We start from the raw sequence: 24,421 nt of genomic DNA, 5'->3' as shown, positions 1-24,421 counted from the left end.
GCAATCAGTTGTGCATCACAGATGCCACCTTCGCGACGCACACAACTTTGTGCATTTTGCCCAGGATCAGGAAAGCCAGGATGCAAGAGCGCTGGGATATGCCCAGATCTCAGGTTTCCCACAGGTGCAGGATGCCATCAACTCCTCGGATCTCGATGGCAACAAGTGGTCAACTATGTCAACCACAAGGGTTTCCACTCACTGAATATTCAGCTGGAGTGCGACCACCACAACCACATCCTGCGCATGGTTCCCAGTGAGTGTCCGCAGCTCCTACATCCTTACCTGGTCTCAGATCTCTGACACTTCCAGGGCCCACAGAGGCTGCGGGAATGCTCCTCGGGGACAAGGGCTACTCGCTGAGGACGTGGCTGATGACACCCGTGTGGCAGCCTCAGACTGCAGCAGAGAGAAGGTATAACGAGGTTCATGCTGCAACTTGCACTTGGTGGAGCAAACCATTGGGATGTTGAAAATGAGGTTCTGGTGCCTCTGTGGTTCTGTTGAAGGGTCATGAGGACTCGAAACGTCAACTGTGCTCTCCTCCGCCGATGCTGCCAGACCTGCTGAGTTTTTTCAGGTATTTCTGTTCTGTTTTTGTTTTGGATTTCCAGCATCCGCAGTTTTTTGCTTTTATTTTGGTGCCTAGGCTGGTCTGGTGGAGCCCTGCAATACAGTCCACAGTGGGTGTCATGTATCGTCGTCACCTGCTGTGACCTTTACATCCTGGTGCTGCAACAGTGAGCGGAGCTGGCTGAGGAGGAGATGGGGGAGCTGCACGTCTCCTCTAGTGAGGACATCGACAAGGGTGAGGAGGTCCTTGAAGGCGGGGATGCTGGTGATGAGGCCATCACACTTGTTGGACGAGGCTGACATGCTCGGGAGGCCTTCATAGCTGCTAGATTCGCGGAGCATGATGATGACATGCAGTGAGCAGAAACCATAGATCCTCACATTGCATCTGTGCACATTTGACTCCAGTCTGGCTGTTGACAGTGCACATATCTTCTGTGACAAGGCTGCTGCCATGGAAAGCACAGAGTGGTGTGCGCGCAGCTGCACTTTAAATATGGTGCCCGGCACAAGGAAACAGCGAGGTGACAGCATGGTGGACGAATGAGAGCCTGCTGGCCATCGAAACGGCGTGTTTCCTGGGAATGCATGGTTAATAAGGCGGGGTTGGGTCAATACGGTGTGAAAACCTGCCATTGTGGCTGACGGATAAAACATTCTTTTTCTTACCTGCTACCGCACTTAGTGCAATTCTGGGATGATTCCGCCCAATGTTTATTAGCTATTAAATAAAAAGCTAAATGCTGGAAATCTAAAAATAAAACTTTGCAAACTGCGAAAGATATGACAGTGGATTCACCTTGCGAGTTAGGTGAATAGTAGAGTGGCTTCTTGTGGTAGAAGAGTTGTGTTTTGGTAACAGAAAAAAATTACAACATTTTAATTTATTCCATAAGTCCAAAGGCTAATGATTCTATTTACTATGAATAATCAGTTCCTCAGCTAGAGTGTGGTGGTATTTTCCCACCTGCGTAATATGTCCTTAATTAAAATGTTTAGGATGTGTTCTGAATTTAAGTTTCTTTTGCTGGTAGTAGCGAGATAGCTATTTTGGAAGCGGGTTTAATGATTTGTGTTTAGTGCCAGCTATTGAGTTGAAAGTTGCAAATATACTTGGCTCTTTTTCCCCTCTAAATGGTTGTTTTCTTTATTCTTTTCTCACTTATTTTCTATGTTGAAACAAATGATAACTTAACAACGATCGTTAACTTCAGCATTAAGTGCTTAAGAGCTAAAAATTAGTTTCTGTTTCTATACTTGTCTTTTTAGTATAGCCTTTAATCCTTTGCGCTAGTAAATGTTGCAAGTAATAAAGAGCTAGTTGACCTACTTAAAGGCACCCAAAGAAGTGTAGCAATGAATATGCAACTGACCTATCATTAGAAATTAATTCAGGTTGAATTGCAGGCAAAATCCTCTGCAGTAAAACCTGGGCATTTAACTGAGATACAGTAACGTGATGAGAATTGTTTTTGTTCTTGCTTCATCTAAAGACCAGCCCAAATAAGGTCTAGTCAATTATAACAACGTTAAATGCAGCCCAGAAGTTAAGCAATGCAGTACCTTATGACTACTTAACAGATTTGGATCAAATTTCTGCACTTTAACAGAAGCATTAACCCATTTAAGAGTACAGTTTCCTAAGAACTTAATTCAGTCCCTGACAGAATCCCCCAATCCAGCACCCATTTCCCCCACCTTTCTCCTTCCATTGCTCCAAAGTAGCGTCAGGTTAATACTTAGGGCCAGAGTTTAGCTACTGAGGCGGGTAGCTTGGGTCAGGAAATTTCCTGACTTGCTGGAACCACCTCAGTAAAAACGCAAAAATTTCACTCTGTCGGGGATGATAGAGTTGGGCTTGCTGGCTCTGGAAGCTGGGTGGAGGTCACCACGGGTGGGCGAGTGTTGAGGCAGCCTAGTTATAAAGCCCGCTTTGGTTCTCTCTGGGACTTTGCCCCAGCTGATCTAAAAATAGTTAGGCCCTCTAGCCCCCACCCCTCATACCCTCAACTCCCCTTGCTCCCTCATACCCTCCATGCCAACACAATATCAACTCATGCAGCTCACATATTCCCCCATGGCGCCCATACCCTCCATGCCACCTCCATAACCACTCACCCAGTATCCACCATGGACAGACCTCAGAAGCCATCTGTAGATGAAAACAAAAATACTAAATATCTTATACAGCTCTCACTTCTACGCACTTGACAGCAAAAAAAACTCCCATTCATAAAATCCATTCAAATCTTTTAAATCTCAAGTGGTTAATTTCTTATAAAAACAAACTTCTAATCAGACCCATATCAAAGACACCTAATCCTTTAATAGCCTGTTTAAGCTGTCATCAAGCTGTAAATTCAGAGCTCCCTGCTGATGTAAGTATAGCTTTTGAAACTCAGCCAAGTATTCATCGATATATAATAACTCTTGAGGAAATTTCAACAAAGGGACCTGATGCTACTGTCTATTCTAACCTATGCCTGTCAATAAAACCAGTCCAATGAAAGCTTTTTTTTACTCTGACAGCTGCAGCATGCTTTTTTTAAGGTTTGAAGAGTGGGACTTTGAAAAACTTCAGATCATGACAGTTATACAGACATTATCTGCCCTTCAAGAGCGTTTATGTTTACTTTATCAATCTGTGACTCCTACATTGTGGGTCAAGGCCCTTACAACAGCAAAACGGGATCTGTTTAAACACAGCACTGAGTTCAAATGGCCCTGCTGAGCTCTGTGTGACCCATGCCCTGCTTTTTCCCCTATTGGAAAAATTTGATGTTGGAAATGAGGGCGGGACTTCTGCATCCAGATCCACCATTTTGAAAGGCCTGTTAAGTCTTCATATCTGTGCAAAAATCTGGCTGCTGTTGCTGAAACAAAAATATACTATGAACTTTCAAAATAAGAAAGAAAAACAATTATTTTGAAATATTTAATAGTGTAGCTCACTGTTCAACACTAAGTAATTTAGGATTAGTAAATAAATGGCGATTGGGTTCTAATTTCACCAGTGGCTGATGATTGGAATGTTTTCACACAGTTTATTACAAGAGTTGGATTGATACAACTTGCCAATGTGTCTTCTATCATTCTTATTACATGATTTTAAGAGTTTGACATTAATGTCCCTTGAGAAAGGGAATCCTAGTCCTTCAGATGTATGGGTTGTTGAAGTTTGACTTAGTTGTTGCGAATTTTAGGTGGATGTGACTGATCGATAATTGAATTGAATCGTTTTGAGTCATTGTGCTGTCTGATGTACTGAGATCAGCATTATCTGAAAAAGGGTCATATCGAAACGTTAACTTTGTTTTTCTTTCTTCACAGATACTGTCAGACCTGCTGAGTTTTTTCCAGCATTTTCTGTTTTTGTTTCAGCATTATCTCCCCTTGTTTCAGATTTTGCAGTATTTTGAGCTTTGTGCAAATTCAGTTTTGCTGTTTATATAAAGATCAAAAAAGCAGAGGATTTTAATGGAACTGAAATTCTACATGGACAATTTACTGTACCTTCCTCCTTGCCTGGAGTGTACAATGCGAATCTGTCATTGAACAGTTCACTGGGTTAATTGGAGACTAGACAGAGCAGAATAGTTTACAGTGAGAAAATCACTGAAGTAAAAGCAAGCCTAGTCACTGCTGTGTATTGTAAAAAGATGTGTACTTTTATTTGGGCTTATCCATGAGCAACCATTGAAATAATTCTATTCGGACAAATGCAATTGCATAATGTTCGATCTATGCAGCAATCAATGTTTCATGTGACTTGGATTACGAATCTTGAAATAAATGATATTCTGTTGCACTTCACTTAAACAGACTGTTATGCCCGTGCCATATTGCAGTCACTTACTCAGGCTTGTGCAGCTGAGCGTTTCAGCTCACAGTTTGTACCAGCCTTCCCTTGACTGGGAAAAGTCCAGCAGCCAGGACACAAACTCCACACTGGCCTAATGTAAAAGCAAAATACTGCAGATGCTGCAAAACTGAAATGAAAACAGAAAATGCTGGAAATACTCAGCAGGTCAGGCAGCATCTGTGGAGAGAAACAGTTAACAGCCTGGATTTTCAGTTTGGGATGACTTTGGAGTCCTTTAAAAATGGTGGCTGGAACTCAATTCCTGACCCCATTCCCAGGGTTTCTGATTTTCGGGAGTGCCTTTAAGGGTGTGGTCTGGTTCAGGTACAGAAGCCGGCACTGCACTTCCCACCTGGCCAGCTCCATTGTGGGGATAGGCATGTCATAGTCCTCCACTATTTTCATGGAGTTGAACCAGGTTTTCAATGAGTCGTGGTTCACGGCACCTCAGAGGTGTCGTGAACCATAGCCTGCATGAGGGAACCTTTTAAAAGGTAAGCTCAAAAGGTTCTCCTCAAGCCCCACATGCCAAAGTTTGCCCCCCCATGTTTCCCTTATGGCCTCTCACGCTTCCCCTTTGGCCCCTTGTGTCCTTCCATGCCAAGGTAAGGCCCCCACCCACCCCCTATCAACTCTCATGCTCCCCATGCCAAGGTATGGTACTTGCATGCCCATTCAACCAATATAGTCTGTATAAAACCAATGAACCCTATAGGGATGGTAGGATGTGTAAAAAAAACTAAAGCTATAAACAGTCATTTATTGATAACTTTCCATTTCCTTAAAAAAAGCTCCTATTTACTACAGCCCAATAAAATTGTCAATCATCAGCCTTTAACGTTTCAATTGCTGAAACCACAAGCACCTGAAGCTTCTTTATCTTGTGTAAATAACCATTGTGAAATTGACAGCATAGATCAGAGAGCCAGAGCTGTTAATCAAGCAAGGTGTTTAATACTCTACTGGATGTCTGGACTCTCAGTCAAGAATAGACAATGAGGCTTGGCTGAGAGCTCAGATATCCATTAGTCTTTTGAAACACCTGCCATAAGGAATACATGGGGGGCATAAGTGGCATGGATGGGGCAGGGGAGCATGTGGAGGTGAGGGATGAGAGCTGGAGGGCCTTGTGCTTTTATTATAACTGGGATGAGATCCCACAGCCCTAAAGCAGACTTTTATTGGCCTGCTTGTGCACCAGGCAGCCCATGAGGCTGCCCCCAAACTTTTTTTGCAGCCTGACCCCACCCTTCCAATTCCACAGTGAAAGTCCTGTCCTTGTGGGCACTTTCTCCCGATGTGGGTGAGCAGAGCCAGGAATATTCCCTACTCCTCAAGGATGAAAATCTTGGCCAGTGTTTCCAGTTGATGATGACCATTCATCAGAACTGATTGGAAGTAGCTAAGGCCCCAGCACTGATCCCTCTGGTGCCCAACTAGTTGCAATTTGCTAACCTGAAAATGACTTGTTTCTGCTGATTCTCTGTTTCCTGTTAGTTAGCCAATCCTCCATCCATTATAATATATTACCCTCAACTCCATGAGCTCTTGTATAGTAACCTTTATAGCACCTTAATGAATGCCTTTTGGAAACCCAAATTCATAAATCTACTAGCTTTTTATTCTCTCATGGCAGTCAATCACAGCCCCAAATTACTTATGGGCATACTGAACCTTTTAAAGGAAGATATGTGTTTTTTTTTTAAAGGACATACAAGTAAGAGCAGGCTAAGAATGTAAAGTAACAACTTTTTGCAAAAATGTGGGTTATACTTGACCAACTAGTCCAGAGAGAGCATGGAATATCACACCTAAAAAGGTGTCGAGGCCTACTTCAGATGGAGACACTTGGAAGGAAGAGATGCGATGCAAAAGACTGAACTTTAATCTCCTGTGGTTACAGAGGCAACGGAGACTGATTACCACATTTCAGCAGAAACCATCTCCTGTTGAATTATATCTGAATTGAAAGAAAGTAGATTCTGGGCGAAATACATGTTTTTTTTCCCTTCCAGGAACACACAAGAAAATGGGTTAAAAAAGCCAGCTGCGAACCTGATCTGTGTTCTAGGTCTGGTGTGCTAGTTTGTGCCATGAAGGTCACAGCAGAAGAACATAACTAAACACCCCTGCAGCTTTCAAGTAAAAGTCTCTCTCTGTCACTGGCTGGAGGCAAGTCAGCAAAGCCACAGCCAAAAAAGAAACAGGATAACTCTTTTAGCTAGCCTGCATAACCAAGTGCCTCCAAACCAACTGCTCAACTGCCAAAGTCCGCTCTACCAGAATCACCCAATTTAAACACTGGCAATGTTTTGCCATCTTCTCCTCACAGACAAGCCAAAGACTGATTCATATACCTTTTTTTTCAGTTTTATTTTTGGACTCAACCTCCCATGTCTGATCTGTGTGTATGTGTGTTGCATTTTTATTATTTTTTCTTGAGTTTTAGTATCTAATAAACTTACTCTTTCTTTGACTCAAGAAAGCCTGGTTAAATTGTCTCCTTATAAAACATAAGTACAATGCGCAAAAAGTCAAAGTATGGAGAAGAAACTTTAGGGCTGCTGAAGTCATGGAGCAATTTAAACATTGAGATAAGAATTTTATATTTGAGGTATTGGAGTCTTGGAAGCCAATGTAGGTCAGCGATGATGTATGATGAGTGAGTGTGACTTGGTGGAAGATAGGATCAGAGCATCAGAGTTTTAAATGAGATGAAGCTAATAGAGGGGGGTGCTGCGGAAGGGTGTGAATTGGTGGGAAATGGGAAGTCAGTACAGGGAAGAATTAATCATTTACGTAATCAATAAAACAGGAATGAGGGGTTCAGTGAGTTGGCAATGTTTTTGAGTTGGAAACAAGAAATAATGGAGAATATTTGAGGTAGGAAGCTTGGGTCGTTGTCAAAAAATACACCAAGATGACAAGCAGGCTGATGCAGCGTGAAAAACAGCCAGTAAAGGGGATTGAGGTAGTGGCAAGAGTTTGGAGTCAATGATGACAATTTCAGTCTAACCAGGCCATTCAAGATTTGATGTTGGACAGTCAGTCCACAGGTAATGGAGTTGAGAGAAGTTATGGAGAAGGAGAGCTAGTGTATTTGTGTATGGATACTTCAAATTATGTCATCAAGGCACAGCATGTAGCTCAAGGGGCAAAGGATGGATTATTGGGGGATGAAACAGGTGATAGTTTAGGAATATGGAGAGAAATCATTGGTGGAAATTAATTGGATATGCTTAGATAGTTAAGCGTTTAAGCAAATGAGTTGAGTCCTTCAGTGCTGGATGACAAAAAAGTATGAGAGGAGAATTGTAAGATTGACCATGTCAAAGGTTACAGTGAAGTCTAGGTGGATAAAGAAAGACAACACTTCATAAAATCATAGAATAATTCAGCATAGAAGGAGGCCATTCAGCCCACACACTGAATCTTTTGAAAAGCAGAGCAGTTAGCCCCACTTTTCTGCATTTCCCCCATATTCCTGCAACTGTTTTGCCTTCAAGAATCTATTGTAAGGAACATGTATTTTTATTTCTGTTGGACTGTTATAAAGGACATATCTTTTCGTTTTTTGTTGGACTGTGGTTTGGAATTGCAGTGGCTGCAAGTTGAAATACCCGTCCACTGGAACAGGATGGGAGGTGTATATACAATGTTACAGTTCTGGAACAGTGTGTGCCATGAAAGACAGGACGGTGCCAGAAAGGAGTCCTGGACCAAGGGAACTGCCTGACAACAGCATTTAATTGGCTCCTGACCAGGTGACCAGGTTTTGTGTGAGAAGCAGTGCAGCTGAATAGTTCCTAGCCTGAAAGGGAAAAGATCTAAAACCTCTCTCTCTTGTGTGTGTAAGATTCCAGTAATCCTACAAGAATAACGAGCTGGCTTTTTCTCTGCACATCTCTATCACCTGCCCCCTCTGAAAACCCCTGTCAAGAGGCAAAGGGGAAAATCACCATTAGAGACATTGAAAAGCAAGTGCCCAACCAGTGAACTAAATACTGAAAGTGCTGGAAGACCACCTCGTGTCATCAACAAGAACTGAAAGGAATTTGGAGGACATGGATCAAAATCAACCCATCAAATCTTATACTCCGGAATTGGTGCTATTGAACTGCTTTGTCTCACCCTTAAAATCCATGTTTTATGTGTCTTGTATGTGTGTATATAGGGATTTAAGCATGGGTAGAGTTTAAGTTATAGTGTTAGAAATTAGCAGTTCAAATTTCCTTCTTTTGCCACTGGTTAATGGCAGTTTGTTCAATAAACAGTTATTTACTTATTAAGTTTACAAACCTGGTGCTTGTATTCTGTTAACCTAAATTAAACAGGTAGAATTGGGGTAATCTCGTGGTTTGATCTAACTTTTCTCACATTTGTTGCAGCTTGGGGAACAGTGGGTCTTGATATTACAGCGCACTATCCTCAATGGGTTGTGACAGTATCTAATTTCCTTTTATAAGCAACAACTGAATCTGTTTCCGCTGCATTATCAGGCAGTACATTCCAAATCCTAAACACACTTTGCATTAAAAAAAATTCCCTTGGTCACCTCCCAGGGTGAGATGCATGTGAGGGAACAGTCAAACAGAGTGCACAATAGACACAGTGAAAAATACAAAGGGAGGTGTGGAGACACCAACAATCACCAATATTGTGGGGAAAGCAAGCAAGTTTTGTATTGCAGGTTTATATCTGCTGAGCTTCATGGTCACAAAGTGCAGGGTTGTTTTTGTTCTGTGAGGGGTAGAAACCCAATAGAAGGAATTTAAGTAGTGAGTTTTAAGATGGGGGTGGGGGGATGCAAGGACCTGGGATATGACAGCACGTTAAACAACCTTGATGAGGAAGGAAAAACTCCAGATGGGACGATGAATGAAGATAGAGAAGTCACTGGTGAGCTTTTTAAGATGGAGCAGTGAAGATGAAAAATTTATGACCTAATTTTATGACACTAATATGCTGGATTGTAACATTAAATGATTTGGTCCATATGATATCAATTTTATTTAATTTGGAATGAATGTTGACAGTTTGTATTGACAGTAATGAGTCATTTCAATATTTCGTCTTTTTCATGATCATTGTGGTAGAAGAGGTTTTACTAAAGGAAAAATTGACTGCATTAATTATAGACTGTCAACATCAGGAAAATTTTAGGAGTTGAGTTTATAGTTCATAGTAAAAGTATGAAAGATCAAAACGCCAGGCAGGAGTTTGAAAAGAAAGCTGAGGAGGTGACCAAAAGTGTGTTTGAAGGGATAAGTTTTGAGGAAGATTTTGAAAGTGAGAGGGATATGGCAATGCAAAATGCATTGAGAAAGTTGTTCCAGAATTCAGGGGTGTGCTGAATGAAGGTTCTGCTAGGAGAAGCAGAGAGGGTGGGAAAGGAAAGGAGACCAGTGTCCAAGTGGAGGGTACTCCTTAGACCTTAATGAAAAAAGGTTTTGGGGTAGAGTGAGTTGAGACCACAAAGGACTTTATAAACGAAGAGGGAGGTGATAGATGAAGTGGACATTATGAATTTTCAGTTATAGGTTCTGGAGTTCTGGATGAGTTGAAGTTTGCATTCAATGAAACATGGAAGACATAAAAAATTGGGCCACAAGCTGTCAAAGATGTTTGAAGGTTTTGTGATGCAGCTGGTGTAGGAGCTAATTGAGCAATACTTCCGAGATAGATGTAAATATTTTTGGCAAAGGATTTCAGTGTGAAGTTTGAAGTTTGTGTCAAACAGGGCACTAATACAAAAAGCAGACAAAGGGGATAGAATGGGAGTCTTGGGTGCAAAGTTTCTGTGTTTTTGCCTTGCTGGCATAGAGCTACAGAAATTTTAGTCCATTGACCTGGTTCTGAACAGGCGGTATAGTAAAAGCAGGGGGCCACTCAAGACTCCCACCCAGATTAACCGATCTTTGTTGGACCTATTTGCCAGCGAGGTGTTGTGTCCTGACAAGAGCATAAATAGAATGGGAGTTAACAACTACGCAATTGTTTTAATTTTGGCTGAGGAAGGAAAGATCCCAGAGGTAACAAATTTGATAGCATCTTTTTTTTATCCCACCTTTGCACCCCATATTTGTAAATCAGCAATAATTTAGCTGTCTTCTATCCCCTTTTTAAAAAAATAATCTGTGATGATAGATATTGGAATTTCCTAAACAAAATTGATTTTCTTACAATTAGCATAATATCAGTTATTCTTGCACTGTTATAATCCCATATAAGAAACCTTGAAAACCATGGTAGGTGATAGAAAATGTGATTTAGCCTACTTGAACATATTTTACAAAATTTTAACATATTACTTTATATAACACAAGGTTGTAGTGAAAGTCAGAATAGGGGAGATGCAATATTTCTGAACCAATACTTAAATTAATCATGTACTAAGACAAGGTTGAAGGCTTTTATGGAGAACAGAAGTAAACACACTGCAGCATTTGTTTGTTTCACAGTGTCAAGATAATGATTAGATCAGTGTTGACACAATATTAATACCGGTTAACATTCTGGCAATGTTATAAACACTGAAATCCACAGTAAGTGTGGCAATATCAAATTGTAGATGTTCTTGGCATGCTCTTCCAATTCCTGCTGCTGGAACTACCACTAGTTTCATTTCAAATAGCGTTTATCTAATTTATTAGAAAAGATCATTTAGTAGAAATGTGAAGAGCTGTTTTGGGGGCAGTTTAGTGTCAATAATCCCCCATTAGAAGCTAGTTACTGCTTTAGTGCTTGGCCTCATTTTGTGCCAAAAATGCAACTGGTGCAATTAAAATCTGCCTGTCCCATCCCTTTCACAACTTGAACCTCCTTTTAATTGTACAAAAAGAGCCAAAACCATAATTATCAAAATTTCAGTTGTTTTCACAATATGATTATTCCAATCCTTAATAATCAATAATGATGATAGATAACAGCAGGCCAGGAGGGCCACAGCAGCAGCGGTCACTGAAGCGAAAGCTCGGGTTTGGGAGGAGTTTGGAGAGGCCAACGAGAATGTGGCTATCGGACAGCATCAAAGGTGCTCTGGCAAACCATTCGACACCTTAGGAGGGGTTGGCGGGATGTCACCCAAGCTATTCTCGGCAAGGATGGGGAGCCGCTGACCACAACTGGGGAGACCACCGAGAGGTGGAAGGAGCTGTTTGAGGAACTCCTCAACTCGGTGGACACGCCCTTCTTACAGGAGGCAGCACCAGAATCCTCCGGTGAGATCAGATCTATCGCTGTTGCTGAGGTCGCTGTGATGGGCAAGGGCCTCCGTGCGGGAAGGCAGCAAGGGTGGGCAAGGTTCGTCTGGAGATGTTGAAGGCACTGGACAATGTTGGGGTGTCGTGGTTAGTGCGCCTCTTCAATGTTGCGTTGACAGTACCACTTGATTGGCAAACTGGGGTGGCAGTCCCCACTTTATGAAAGGGGGCCAGAGGGTGTGCCCAACTGTAGAGGGATTACACTCCTCAGCCTCCCCAGGAAAGCCAATGCCAGAGTGCTGGAGAGGAGACTTCATCCATTAGTCAAACCTCAGATTGAGGAGGAACAATGCAATTCCGCCCTGGCTGTGGAACACTGGACCAGCTCTTTGCCCTCTCACAGATATTTGAGGGTTCATGGGAGTTTGCTAATCCAGTCTGCCTTTCTTTTGTAGACCTGGAGAACGCATATTTTGTGGGAGGTGCTGCGGGAATATGAGGTGCCGGTGCCGCTTCTGTGCACCATCAGGTCCCTCTATTTGCAGAGCAAGGGTTGTGTCCGCATTCTCAGCGTTATGTCGAATTCATTCAAGGTGGGCATTGGACTCTGCCAAGGGTATGTCTTGTCTCCACTCCTGTTCATGATTTTCATGGACAGGATATCAAGGCGCAGCCAAGGTGCAGAGAGTATCTAATTTGGGAGCTTGAGGGTGGCATTTCTGCTGTTCGCAGATGATGTTGTGCTTCTTGCCTCACCTGACTGTGATCTCCAACGTGCACTCAAACGTTTCCCTGAACAGCTGGGATGCAGATCAGCACCTTCAAATCTGAACTCATGGCTCTCTCCTGGAAAAGAGTGGGTTACTCTCTACAGGAGAGGGGGGAGCAGCTTCCATTAGTGGAGGAGTTCAACTATCTCGGGATCTTGTTCGGGAGCGATGGTAGGGGCGAGTGTGAGATTAACTAACGGATCATTGCAGCGGCTGCAGTTCTTTGGGCGCTCTACTGGTCCGTGGAGGTGAAACGGGAGCTGAGTTTTAGGACAAAGTTCTCGGTTTACCAGTCGGTCTCCGTCCCCATCCTCACCTATGGTCATGAACTGTGGAGAATGATCGAAAGGTTAAGATTGCGGGTACAAGCAGCGGAAATGAGGTTTCTCCGCAGGGTTGCTGGGTATACTCTCCGGGACAGGGTGAGGAGTTTACTCCAAGGCTCTCCCAGGTTGCCAGAGTCGCTGCACCTCTGGGTTGGGAGGGGCCAGTTGACGTGGTTCTGGCATCTGATAAGGCCTCTTAGTTGGCTCGTCCTGGAGCTGTACCAGGCACGGCCCAATGGGGGGAGTCCTCGAGGCCGACCCAGGACATGCTGGAGGGACTACATCTTGTCAGCTGGCCTGGGAACGCCTGGGAATCCCCCAGGAGGAGCCGGAATCTGTGGCTGAGGAAAGGGAAGTCTGGTTAGCTCTGCTCGGCTTACTGCCACTGCGACCCTCACCAGGAGAAGTGGTGTGAAAATGGATGGATGGGATGAATAATGGTAAATTTGCTTTTTAGCCTGATTAAACTTATTTACCCTAATCGACATATTACTTTAATAAAGATCATTTATTTGCCTGATCACTGATATTACATAATATATTTTTTTTTAAAACTCCTTTGCCATACCTGATATACTAAATAATGTGCCATTTTAGCTATCCTTGTTCTCGCATATACAGGCAGAAGTAGGTTTCCTTCAGTTTCATTAAATTCACTGAACCTAGAATATAGTTGCATAAACAGTGAATTTGAAGATGTTTATGGAATTGCATGCCTCATTCTCTAATAAAAAATACATCAAATCATTCTAGATCCCCTTAGCAATCTAAAGCCTCCATAAATTTATGACCTACTTTACTGACAATGGGTAGAAATAGAAATGCTTCATTGACCACTGCCACTTTTAATCTTTAATCAAAACCATCTATTTGTCATGTAATCATTTCTTAATAATGTGCCAAATGTGTAGCCAAGTAGTTATTGTGCTGTTTGCAATTCCTTCATGGCAAGAAGTGAAGTAATTTACTGCTTCCCTAAAACTATCTAAAGATGTGATTTTTTTTTGTCTCAGACTTTGTTGTATAATATTTTTAGTGAAAGTATACAAGTTTTAAAAAAACCCCAGAGATCTTAAAAAAACAGTTAGGTGTTTGTTAGGCTGAATTGCTGAGCTTGCATTCCTTGGTCTCCTGGCATGATATTGTAAAGGTTTGGGGCTTCGATCCAAGGGATGTGCTTCACTGGTTGCAATTAAGATCCTTGTCAGGGAGGATGTGTTGCCAACTCCCGACATGCCCTCAAACAGAGAATGCAGCACCATCCTTTCTAATTGTCATGACTGTCTAACTACTGCCACCTCCTACCACCCCCACTGACACCCCATTCACCCAGCCTTAATTTTTTCTGAGGTTGCTGAGCTGCTAACACTACTGCAAGAACATTTTTCACTTGCAGTAGCTTCTGATCTAGCAGAGTCAATTGGGCCTTTTTTTTTTGTGTGCGCGCGAAGGACTGAATCAGGATACAGTAGAATTTCCATGCAGCCATTTAGGAGTGCAAATTATGCAGTTCAGTGTATCAGCTGGTAAGATTATTCGTACTTGCAATTTCTGAATTAGAACAATTAGAACATTAGTAATTTTAAAAAAGAACCATCTCTAGGTATGATGATGAATTGCATTTTTATTCTGTGACTGATGTGATTTTTTCAGAATACAGTGGATTTCTCAAATTAGAAAACGTGAAAGATCTGCTTGAAAGGTATGAGCTTCAATTTTTTTCTGTATAATGATGCAAAGCGATTGCTATATCATTCACTACCATTAGAAATGAAGTATTATTTATTTAGTTGCTCATTGTACAACAATTTATATTTAGCGGTGAATATGTTTGTGATTGCATTTTCAAATGTGGAAGATTTTATTCAGAGAGAAGCAAATCTAATCTACATTACATTTTGTCAGTCTCACACACATGCTTGTCAGACAACAGTGAAAGAGTGAATACTGTGAGGAACAAAATGGGGGACTGCATGATTAAATGGATATTGTGGTCTGATTCCAAAGTTGTTTTCTTTTTCTGCCATTTAGATATTTTAAACATCTTATCAAACTTACCACCATAATTCAGTTTAAATGTTGTAATATGAGTGTTTTCAATTTGTCTTATGTAATTTTTGTTTAAGTGAAGCACTAAACATAAAGCTAACTTATATTAGATTGCCTACATGCAAACAATTTAGCTTCTCATTGCTTTCCATGGATCAGTTGAAGCCTCTGGTTCTTAGTGGGAATGTTTTCCTATGTAATTTTTATAAATACCTTATGATCTTTGCTTGTTTGTGCCAAATTCTGAGGGCTGTGAGTCTTACTCTTCTTGGCCCACTTCTAATGTTTCTAGTACAGCTTAAGATCTCTTTCCTTCTATCCAGTCTGCATTAAAGGTGTCCTCCTACTTTTTAAATATAGGTGGACCTGCCTTTCAGTATAATGCATGTTCAGGTGAGAACAGAATTGAGATCAGTTGTGATGATCTTATAATCAGACATTGTCAGCACTCACTGACTAGACTTGTATTTGGAAAATGACCAGATTGGTGAGCTAAAAAGGATTGTTTGAAACTGTACCATTGAGAGAATCAGCATTTTTAGGAGAAGGGTGTGGGATAGTGGGGAGGGAATAATGGAATTTTGTACTGATGGATTTAACTGCATGTAATAAACTATAGCTAGAAACTGTTAGCATTGTCGGTGGACAGTTCTTGAACCAGGGGCAGAATTGTCCCAGATCCACACTAAGTGCGGTAGTGGGCAGGAAAAAAAATGTTTTGCCCATTGGCTGCAATGGTGGCTTTTCGTGCTGTATTGTCCCAATTCCGCCTCATTAATCATGCATTCCCGGCAAACATGGCATTTCGATCGTGGGTGGGCTTTCATTTGCCTGCCACGTTGTTACCTTGCTGCTTCCTCACGCCGAGTGGCATATTTAAAGTGCAGCGGCAAACACACCTCTGGGCTTTTGAGCCCAGGACTGCTATATAGAAGACAAAAAGGCAAAAAGACTGCCGCCCCCTGATTCAGTGATGCGTCCCTGGAATGCCTTTTGGATGCTGTGGAGGCCCACTGTGTTGTCCTCTGCCCCTGCTCTGGCCACAGGAGGTCCAGCAATCTCACCACTCCAGCTCAGTAGGCGATGGCAGTAGTGATCTGTGCCAATGCTGCAAAGAAGAGGTAGGCCATCCAACGCAGAAAGACAATGAATGATCTCACCCATGCCACCAAGGTGAGGTAACCATCTTATCACCCTAAACTCTCACAAGCGCATCACACATTCACTGGCATTTCACTCACTGCCAGTTCAAGGGACATCACCACTCATACACACCCTCACATCTCCATCTGGCCTCATCTCCTCTGGAGACTGCCGCCTCAGCCCTCACCATCTTGAGGCCACTTGCACAGATCACTTTGTGCCCCCACCTCTGTCTTTCAATCTGGAATAACCTCCTTCCCCAGTTCAGCCTTCGCCCTGCAGCCTCTTCCCTTGCCTGGGGCCACTTCTTCCCCCTTTCCTAAGCAAACCCTAGCCCTGCTGCCATTGAAAAGCCACCCCCGCTTTACCGCTGGCCTGTTAGGTAGAGACCTGCCCTTGAGCCCCTGTAAAAGTGATGTGGTACTGCCTGCAAAGCCTGGCGCTGATGACTGTGAGTGCTGCCTGAAGCAAGTTACGCAAACAAACCTCGAAGTCTTAAGCGAAGTGCAGCTCGCCAGATGCAGGTCGCTAATGTACAGTTGTGAAACACGTTGGTGTGCAATCACGCCTATATCTCGGATGATCCAGCATGGGGGATGATCCCAGCAAGCTGGGTTTATAATACCATGCAGATGTATTACAATGAAGCTCCTGATGTCCGACGGCAGGAAACACTGCCCACCATTGATGGGTAGAATGGACGAATGCAAACTGGTTTCATGACACTGTGAAACTGCTTTTTGGCATTCTTGCCATATAGTCCACTCATGCCGCCAAACATGCCCGCTGCCAACGGGCATGAAAAACTCCACCCAGAATCACAGAAAAAGGGGTAGACCATTTAGGACTAATGATGAGGCATTTCTTCAACCAGAGGGTGGTGAGGGTGGTGAATCTTTGGAATTCTCTGCCCTGGAGGGTTGTGGAAGCTCAGTCATTGAGTCTGTTCAAGACTGAGATTGATAGATTTCTAGATATTAAAAACATCAAGGGATACGGGGCTAGTGCAGGAAAATGGCGTTGAAGTAGAAGATCAGCCATGATCTAATTGAATAGCGAAACGGGCTCAAAGGACTGAATGTCCGACTCCTCCTATTTCCTATGTTCTTAAGTATGTTCTTAAGAATTTCTTCTATTTCCTATTTTAGTGAATGTATTAACTCACATCTAGAAACATGGAAACTAGGAGTAGGAGTAGGCTATTCGGCACTTTGAGCCTGCTGCACCATTCAGCATGATCATGGTTGATCTTCTATTTCAATGCCATATTCCTGCTTTTTCTCCATACCCCCTTGATGCCCCTAATATCCAAACATTTATCAATTTCTTTCTTGAATGTACTCAGTGAACTGGCCTCCGCAGCCTTCTGTGGTAGAGAATTCCACAGGTTGACCACCCTCTGAGTGAAGAAATTTTTCCTTATCTCCGTCCTAAATGCCCTGCCCCTTATCCTGAGTCTATGGCCCCTTTTCTAGACCCCCCAACCGGGGGAAACATCCTCACTGCATCTAGCCGGTCTAGCCCTCTCTCCTCGTACGTCAATTCTGCCATCCCTGGTATCAGCCTAGTGAACCTTCACTGCACTCCTTCTATGGCAAGTATATCCTTTCTTAGGTAGGGAGACCAAAACAGCACACAATACTCCAGGTGTGGTCTCACCAAGGCCCTGTATAACTGCAGTAAGACATCCTTACTTTTGAACTAAAATCCTCTTGCAATGAAGGCCAACATACCATTTGCCTTCCTAATTGCTTGCTGCACCTGCCTATTTACTTTAATTGACTGGTGTACAAGGACACCCAGATCCCTCTGTACATCAACATTTCCAATATATCAACATTTAAATAATACTCTGTTCTTCACACCAAAGCGCATTAGTTCACATTTATCCACATTATATTGCATCTGCCATGTGTTTTCCCACACACACAACTTGTCTAAATTGCCCTGAAGCCTCCTTGCATCCCCTTGACAATTTACAATCCCACCCAGTTTTGTGTCGTCAGCAAATTTGGAAATATTGCATTTGGTTCCCTCATCCAAGTCATTTATATATATCGTGAATAGCTGGGGCCCAAGCACTGATCCCTGAGGTACACCTCTAGTCACCGCCTACTACCTGGAAAAAGACCCATTTATTCCCACTCTCTGTTTCCGGTCTGTCAACCAATTCTCAATCCATGCCAGTATATTACCCCCGATTCCACGTGCTTTAATTTTTCCCACTAGCCTCTTATGTGGGACCTTATCAAAAGCCTTCTTGAAATCAAAATACACCACATCCACTGGTTCTCCCTTATCTATTTTACTAGTTACATCCTCAAAAAACTCCAGTAGATTAGTAGTATGATTTCCCTTTCATAAACCTATGCTGACTTTGTCTAATCCCATTAATGCTTTCCAAGTGTTCTGTTACCACATTTTTATAATGGAGTCCAGCATTTTCCCCACTACTGATGTTAGGCTAACTGGTCTGTAATTCTGTTTTTTCTCTTCCTCCTTTTTCAAATGGTGGGATTACATTTGCTACCTTCCAATCTGTAGGAACTGCTCTACAGTCTATAGAATTTTGGAAGATGACCACCAATGCATCCAATATTTCCAGGGCCGCTTCCTTTAGTATTCTGGGATGTAGATTATCAGGCCCTGGGGATTTTTCAGCCTTTAACCCCATTAATTTCTCTAACACCATTTTTTTTACTACTAATGATTTTCTTCAGGTCCTCCCCCTCACTAGACCTGAAGATTTGCATTAAAATAGTGGGCATAGAAATTTTGTGCAAGCATGTTAAATATTCATTTACTATGTTGGTAATGCAATTTTTAAGCTTACAAGTTGATCCTGTCAGCATCTTTACCAGAAATGTTGTCGTCCTGTTCATGATCTTATAGCAAATCTAATGCATGTAGAAGTGTTTGCTCGCTTCTGAAAGGTCTGGTTTAATTTTTAGACTCTGTCCCCTTGACCTAGACTCCTCAACGAGCAGAAATAGCTTCTTTTATCTACCTTATCTGTTCCCAATAATGCCTTGGAAACTTTGATCAAAGCATCCCCTAACAGTATAAATTCTATGTAATACAAACCTGCCTTGTGTAATCTGTCCTCATAATTTAATTCTTGAACTTCTGGTGTCATTCTGGTAAGTAAGCATATAAGAAATAGGAGCAGGCATTGGTCATTTGCCCTCTCAAGCCTGCTCTGCCATTCAATAAAATAATGGCTGATTGTGTGGCCTAAACTCCATTTTCCTGCCCGCCGCCCATAACCCTCAACTCCCTTTTGATCAAAAATCTATCTAACTCAGCCTTAAATATGTTAAATAACCCAGCTCTCTAGAGTAGAGAATTCCAAAGGTTAATGACTCTGCGAGAGAAGAAATTTGCCCTCATTGTCATTCTTAAAGGGAGAACCCTTATTTTGAAAACATGCCCCCAAGTCTATACAGTAGTTTCTCACTTAACATCCTAGTTGCGTTCTTTAAAATTGTGACTTAAAGCGTTACAATGTTAAGTGAATCAGATTTTACCATAAGAATTAAACTGGAGTTAGGGTCCATAGCGAGTTTCTACCTGATCCCCAGCCGGCCGCTTTCTATCCAATCTCCAACCAGCCGCTCCCCAGCTGGCCGCTCCCCATCCAATCCCCAGCCGGCCACACCCTGTCTGATCCCCAGCCGGCTGCTTCCCAGTGTCTGTACCTGGATGTGGAAGCAGCAAATCGATAATACTTTGGGCCATTTTGAGTGAGGCAATGAGCAGGATTGGTAGCTGGGTAGGGGTAAGCTAGGTGGTAGCGTAGGAGCGAGTGGGGAGGGAGTGAGGCAATGAGCAGGGTAGAAAGCAGGGCAGGAGTGAGGCATCGAACAGGGCAGAATAAGGTCTGATCTGAGAATCTCCAAGCCAACTCCTGAGGTTGCAGACAAACCTCCTGACAACATTGTTCCATTGCTCTTCCGATGGCGATGACGACGCACAAAACATGATCATGTCCCAAAAATGGAAATTGCAACATAAATTGGAGAAAAAGGCCCTGAAGAATAAATAACTTTAAAACTGAATAATGTTAAGGCAGGGCAACTTAAAGCAAGGGAAATGTTGGGCAGAATTTTACGGCCCCTCCCACTGGCAGAATCTTTCTGTCCCACCGAAGTCGATGGACTTTTGAATGGCTCATCACATTTTCTGGCCCTGCTCCCTTCCACTACAGGGCTGTAAAATTTCGCCCGTTGTCTCAGCATCTACGTTGTCAAGCTCCCTCAGAATCTTATATATTGCTGAAAAAAGAGACGTGGTAATGAAGCTTTTTGTCTTACACTCATCAGGCGAATGTAAAACCGCTAAACTTCAAACAATCACGAAAATTTACACATGTGAAAAGGATGCTGATTGGTTGGAAAATTGACTCTGATTGGCCGAGGCAATGCCATGGAGAAAGCAATGGGGAATTATAAGCTCCCTAAGCTCCTGGGTAATTCAAAATAGGTGCTGTGGACATATTGCTTTTGTTTGCAGTAAATGGTCCCCTGCGCATGAATGTCTGTCGCTTCTACCAAGTATAAATGGGCCACGCTACAAACTTGACTGATTATCTTAAATTATTTGTTAATGTAGCTGTCAGCACTCTCAGGATTGTTCAGCAAGTGCTACCGAATCGCAGAACCACATCTAACAGTAGCTAATACTCTCTGCACTGAATTCCAACTTGTACCAAATTCCCAACTTTTGTATTCTGTCCTGTGTCCACTCCAGATACTGGCTACTTTAGCACACTTTTTGGATCTACATCCAAATTACAGCAGCTGACCCAGTTTCCTGCTTACAGGAATTGGTGCCTGCTCAGCCACTGACAGTTTCTGTTAAGTGCTAACTAACCTACAGTTCCTTTTACAGATTTTAAAGCTTTAATTTGAAGTCAAAAAGTTAAACTAATAAAATAAAGTAAATTTCAGTTAGACACTGCTCACGGAGTACTAGATGGTGACGTAGTGGTTATGTCACTGGTCAAGTAATCCAGAGACCCAGGCTATGGGAACATGGATTCAAATCCCACCATGGCAGCAGATGGAATTTAAATTCAATTAATAAACCTGGAATTGAGAGCTGGTCTCAATAATAGTGACCATAAACTATTATCGATTTGTCGTAAAACTCACCTGGTTCGCTAATGTCCTTTAGGGAAGGAAATCTGCCATCCTTACCCGGTCTGGCCTACATGTGGCTCCAGACCCACATCAATGTGATTGACTCTTGACTGCCCCCTGAAATTGCCTAGCAAGCCACTCAGTTCAAGGGCAATTAGGGATGGGGTACAAATGCTGGCCTTGCCAATGATGACTACATCCCAGGAACAAATAAAAAAAAACAGATAATTAACCATCTTGACATTTGTTAAAAGTTCCAGAAATGAGCACCTTAGTTCTATGAAGAAATGAAGAATCATGAACAAAAAAGCCAAAAGTGAAATGTGAATCCCTGTGTATCTCTCTTAGAACTAAGCAATAAAATATTTATTTAACTTCTCTTAAACCCATATGAAAATTAGAGCACAATGCTGCGCAAGATCATTTATCCAGACCCATCAGAGTTAATTGTCGACCACTCATTGGCATTGTTGGGATGATTTTTCCATGTACTACTTCCCCCTCCCATTTTCACCTGGCTGTATTAACTACCTGGAGTTCATCCAGGAAATAAACGAGAGAATTTCTGAATGTATTGGCTTCCTGTCCAATAGTACTTGCTTCTTCCTTAGGATTCTTGAAATTGTGTGGTGTTTTGGTGACATTTGGCTGCATATAAACTCAGGCAACAGCAAGCACTGCCTCTGTCACTGAGTAGATACTTGTAAGAATAGTCAAAGGCCAGTCCATCATTCAGTCCTTAAATCTTCATAGCCCAATTTTACCAGAAAGTAAACCTTATACATCTGTGCATTAGTATATTAGCATATTCATTGTTCTTTGTCCTTGTACATATTAATTAGTACTATACAATTTGCAGTGGATCTGGGTTGGATAAATACTCCACTCTGCAGTTCAAGGACAGTGGCAGTTTTTAATTATGATTGTGTTTGAGCTGAAGGGCTGTTTACTGGAGTTAGTCAAATTCAGCGCTTCAAGTTAATGTTCCATGGCCATGACAGGCATCTTTTTCGGCACTGGTGAATTATGAAGAAACCTAATAAGAGTTTCCTTCACATTTTTCCTCAGAATATTTGGCTGTTGAAATGATAATAGATTTTTTTTTTACCTTGATACTGTTACTGCTTTTTGAAATGTGTTTGAATAAGATTCCATCTACATTAAATGTCCTTTGGTACCTAAGAGTTAACTTTGTGTTTGCAAACTATTCCATTATGGGCTGGGGGGAAATTTATGGCTGAGCCCAATCCTGTATTTGCAAGATCCACACCCCCATTTAATCCAGGAGTGAGGTCACAGGAACATTGGTTGACTTTCTTTTAAACCCTCCTTATTCCATTAGGGAGGTTATTTGTAGAACCTCTATTACTGCTGTAGCTCAGATCAACAAAGCCTGCAAAGACTAGGGAGTGAATTGGATTTGTAGGGATCAGTGCTATGCTAGGTGGTACCTTTAGCCACAGAACCATTGGGCAACTTAGATTTTGTAATTTACTTAACGGTCTGTGTTTGACTTGGGTGTGTAGTAGCATCTCTGCAATGCCATCTTTGGAAGCTGTGGAAAAAGTGTATTGCAGTAAATAACGTGTGTCACAAAGCTATGCTCCTTTATTTTTGAAAATATGATTTTTCAACTTTCAAAGACTGGAAATTTTGCAATTTGAACTGATATAGAGAAAACTGCTTAAAATTGCAAGGTCACATTCCAAGGTGACGGTGAGAAACAAACAAATCACCCTCAGAGGAGTGTGATGAAAGAGACATTTCCTATAATCCAGACACCCATCGAATCTTGCAGCTGTCTAAAGGAGAGACATTAAAAGTGCAAAGTACCAGGTATTGAAACAATGGCAGCCACAGACACGCCCAGAACCTCTTGGAAATACGCAATGGGTGAAGCATTTCAAGGCAAGGCTGTCCCTCCACATGAGAGAGATTTCAAGTGACACAGGTGTCAAGAAAGTCTTCAGCAGAGGAAACAGGCCAAAAGCTGCTCTCTTCCTCCCTCTCTTTTGGAATAAGTGTGACACCCAGTTCGAGAAGCCACCTCTACCAGAAACTTATCAGTGAACTGAGATCTTGTAATAATTGCAACATCATCTACATCTGACCGCATTCAAGAAACCAGCTAACCCAAATCTGCCACAATGTTTAAAATCTACGCCTCAAGGACAATCAAAGGACACTTAACTGCAGAGTTCTATCATGATCTTACAGCACAGCCTCAATCCCTTATTTATGGAACACAATTTTCCTTCCATGACCCAAAAAGAAAGAGTTTTGGTAATTATCTCTATAAAGCCACATTCTTCTCAGCAGCAGCTAACTTAAGCATATTTTTATGTTGTTCCTTTATTATTTGGCATGGTACCATTCTCTGTTGTTTAATTCAATTGGAGCCAAGCCTGAAAGTAGGCTCTGAGCCAATGGATGGCAAGGAGCATTGGGTGTAGCGTACAAAGAGAGGAGTTGGAGAACAAGATGGGGAGTTTTAATTCCTAAAATATACCAATGCTTTAAAGTGGGTTTAATTGCACAATGATTGCTGTATGTACATGTTACAATGAGCAGATAAATATCAATCTCCATATCTGTGAACTAAATTGATAAAAACATACTCATGAATTGTAGGCCTTGCTGAGGAAACATTGGAAATTACCAGATGCCAAGTTCTACTCCTAGCTGATCATTATTTTTTTTACCATGCAATCAACTGAAATTACATTTGATCTAGCAGGGAGTGGCAGACTATGGGTACCACTTACTCACCAAATGCCAGCGATGTTTTCCAATTTCTGAAGAAAATTCAGTATGTAGGACATTCTAGAAATTATATAATGGCTGATACAATGGTAAATTAGACAACATTTCCTATAATTAGACAATGCAATTAAAATGAATTACTTGTTTTTGACCTCTTTTGTACATTTAACGTGCAATATGACACTGAACATTGACTACACTTTTTTATTACAGTATAAACAAGTTATTTAGGTTCTGGTGAAAACAATACTGTGGATGCTGGAAATATGAAATAAAAACAGGAAATGCTGGAAAAACTTAGCAGGTCTGACAGCATCTGTGGAGAGAGAAACAGAATTAATGTTTCGAGTCCACATGACCCTTTTTCAGAGCTTTAGGTTCTGATTCACAATATGTGTAGAATATTATATAATTTTATCTTATTTTAAATCTGCTTTCTCCCTTATGAATACACTAAATGGGTGAAAAATAAGCAATATGCATGCTTGTTAGAGAAAGCATACCATTATGTAATCATAAACAGAACCATGCTTTCCAATGCTTAAAGGAACTAAAAATAGTCCCTTATTTTGAATATAAAAAGAATAATCAT

The 24,421-nt window shown here is 41.9% G+C and overlaps 1 protein-coding gene across 1 annotated transcript in view; it reads left to right on the top strand.

Annotated features, from left to right (window-relative positions):
- The window catches only part of LOC144686467 (microtubule-associated protein 2-like), a 355,161-nt gene that overhangs the window by 98,625 nt on the left and 232,115 nt on the right, over nt 1-24,421 (top strand). The window contains exon 3 of the mRNA XM_078551724.1: nt 14,387-14,435. The gene's annotated coding sequence lies outside the window, so the exon portion shown is untranslated. The remainder of the gene's footprint in view (nt 1-14,386; nt 14,436-24,421) is intronic.

The sequence above is a fragment of the Cetorhinus maximus genome, chromosome 11, assembly GCF_964194155.1.
Source record: "Cetorhinus maximus chromosome 11, sCetMax3.hap1.1, whole genome shotgun sequence".
NCBI lineage: Eukaryota > Metazoa > Chordata > Chondrichthyes > Lamniformes > Cetorhinidae > Cetorhinus > Cetorhinus maximus.
This window is presented reverse-complemented; position numbering and strand designations above follow the sequence as displayed.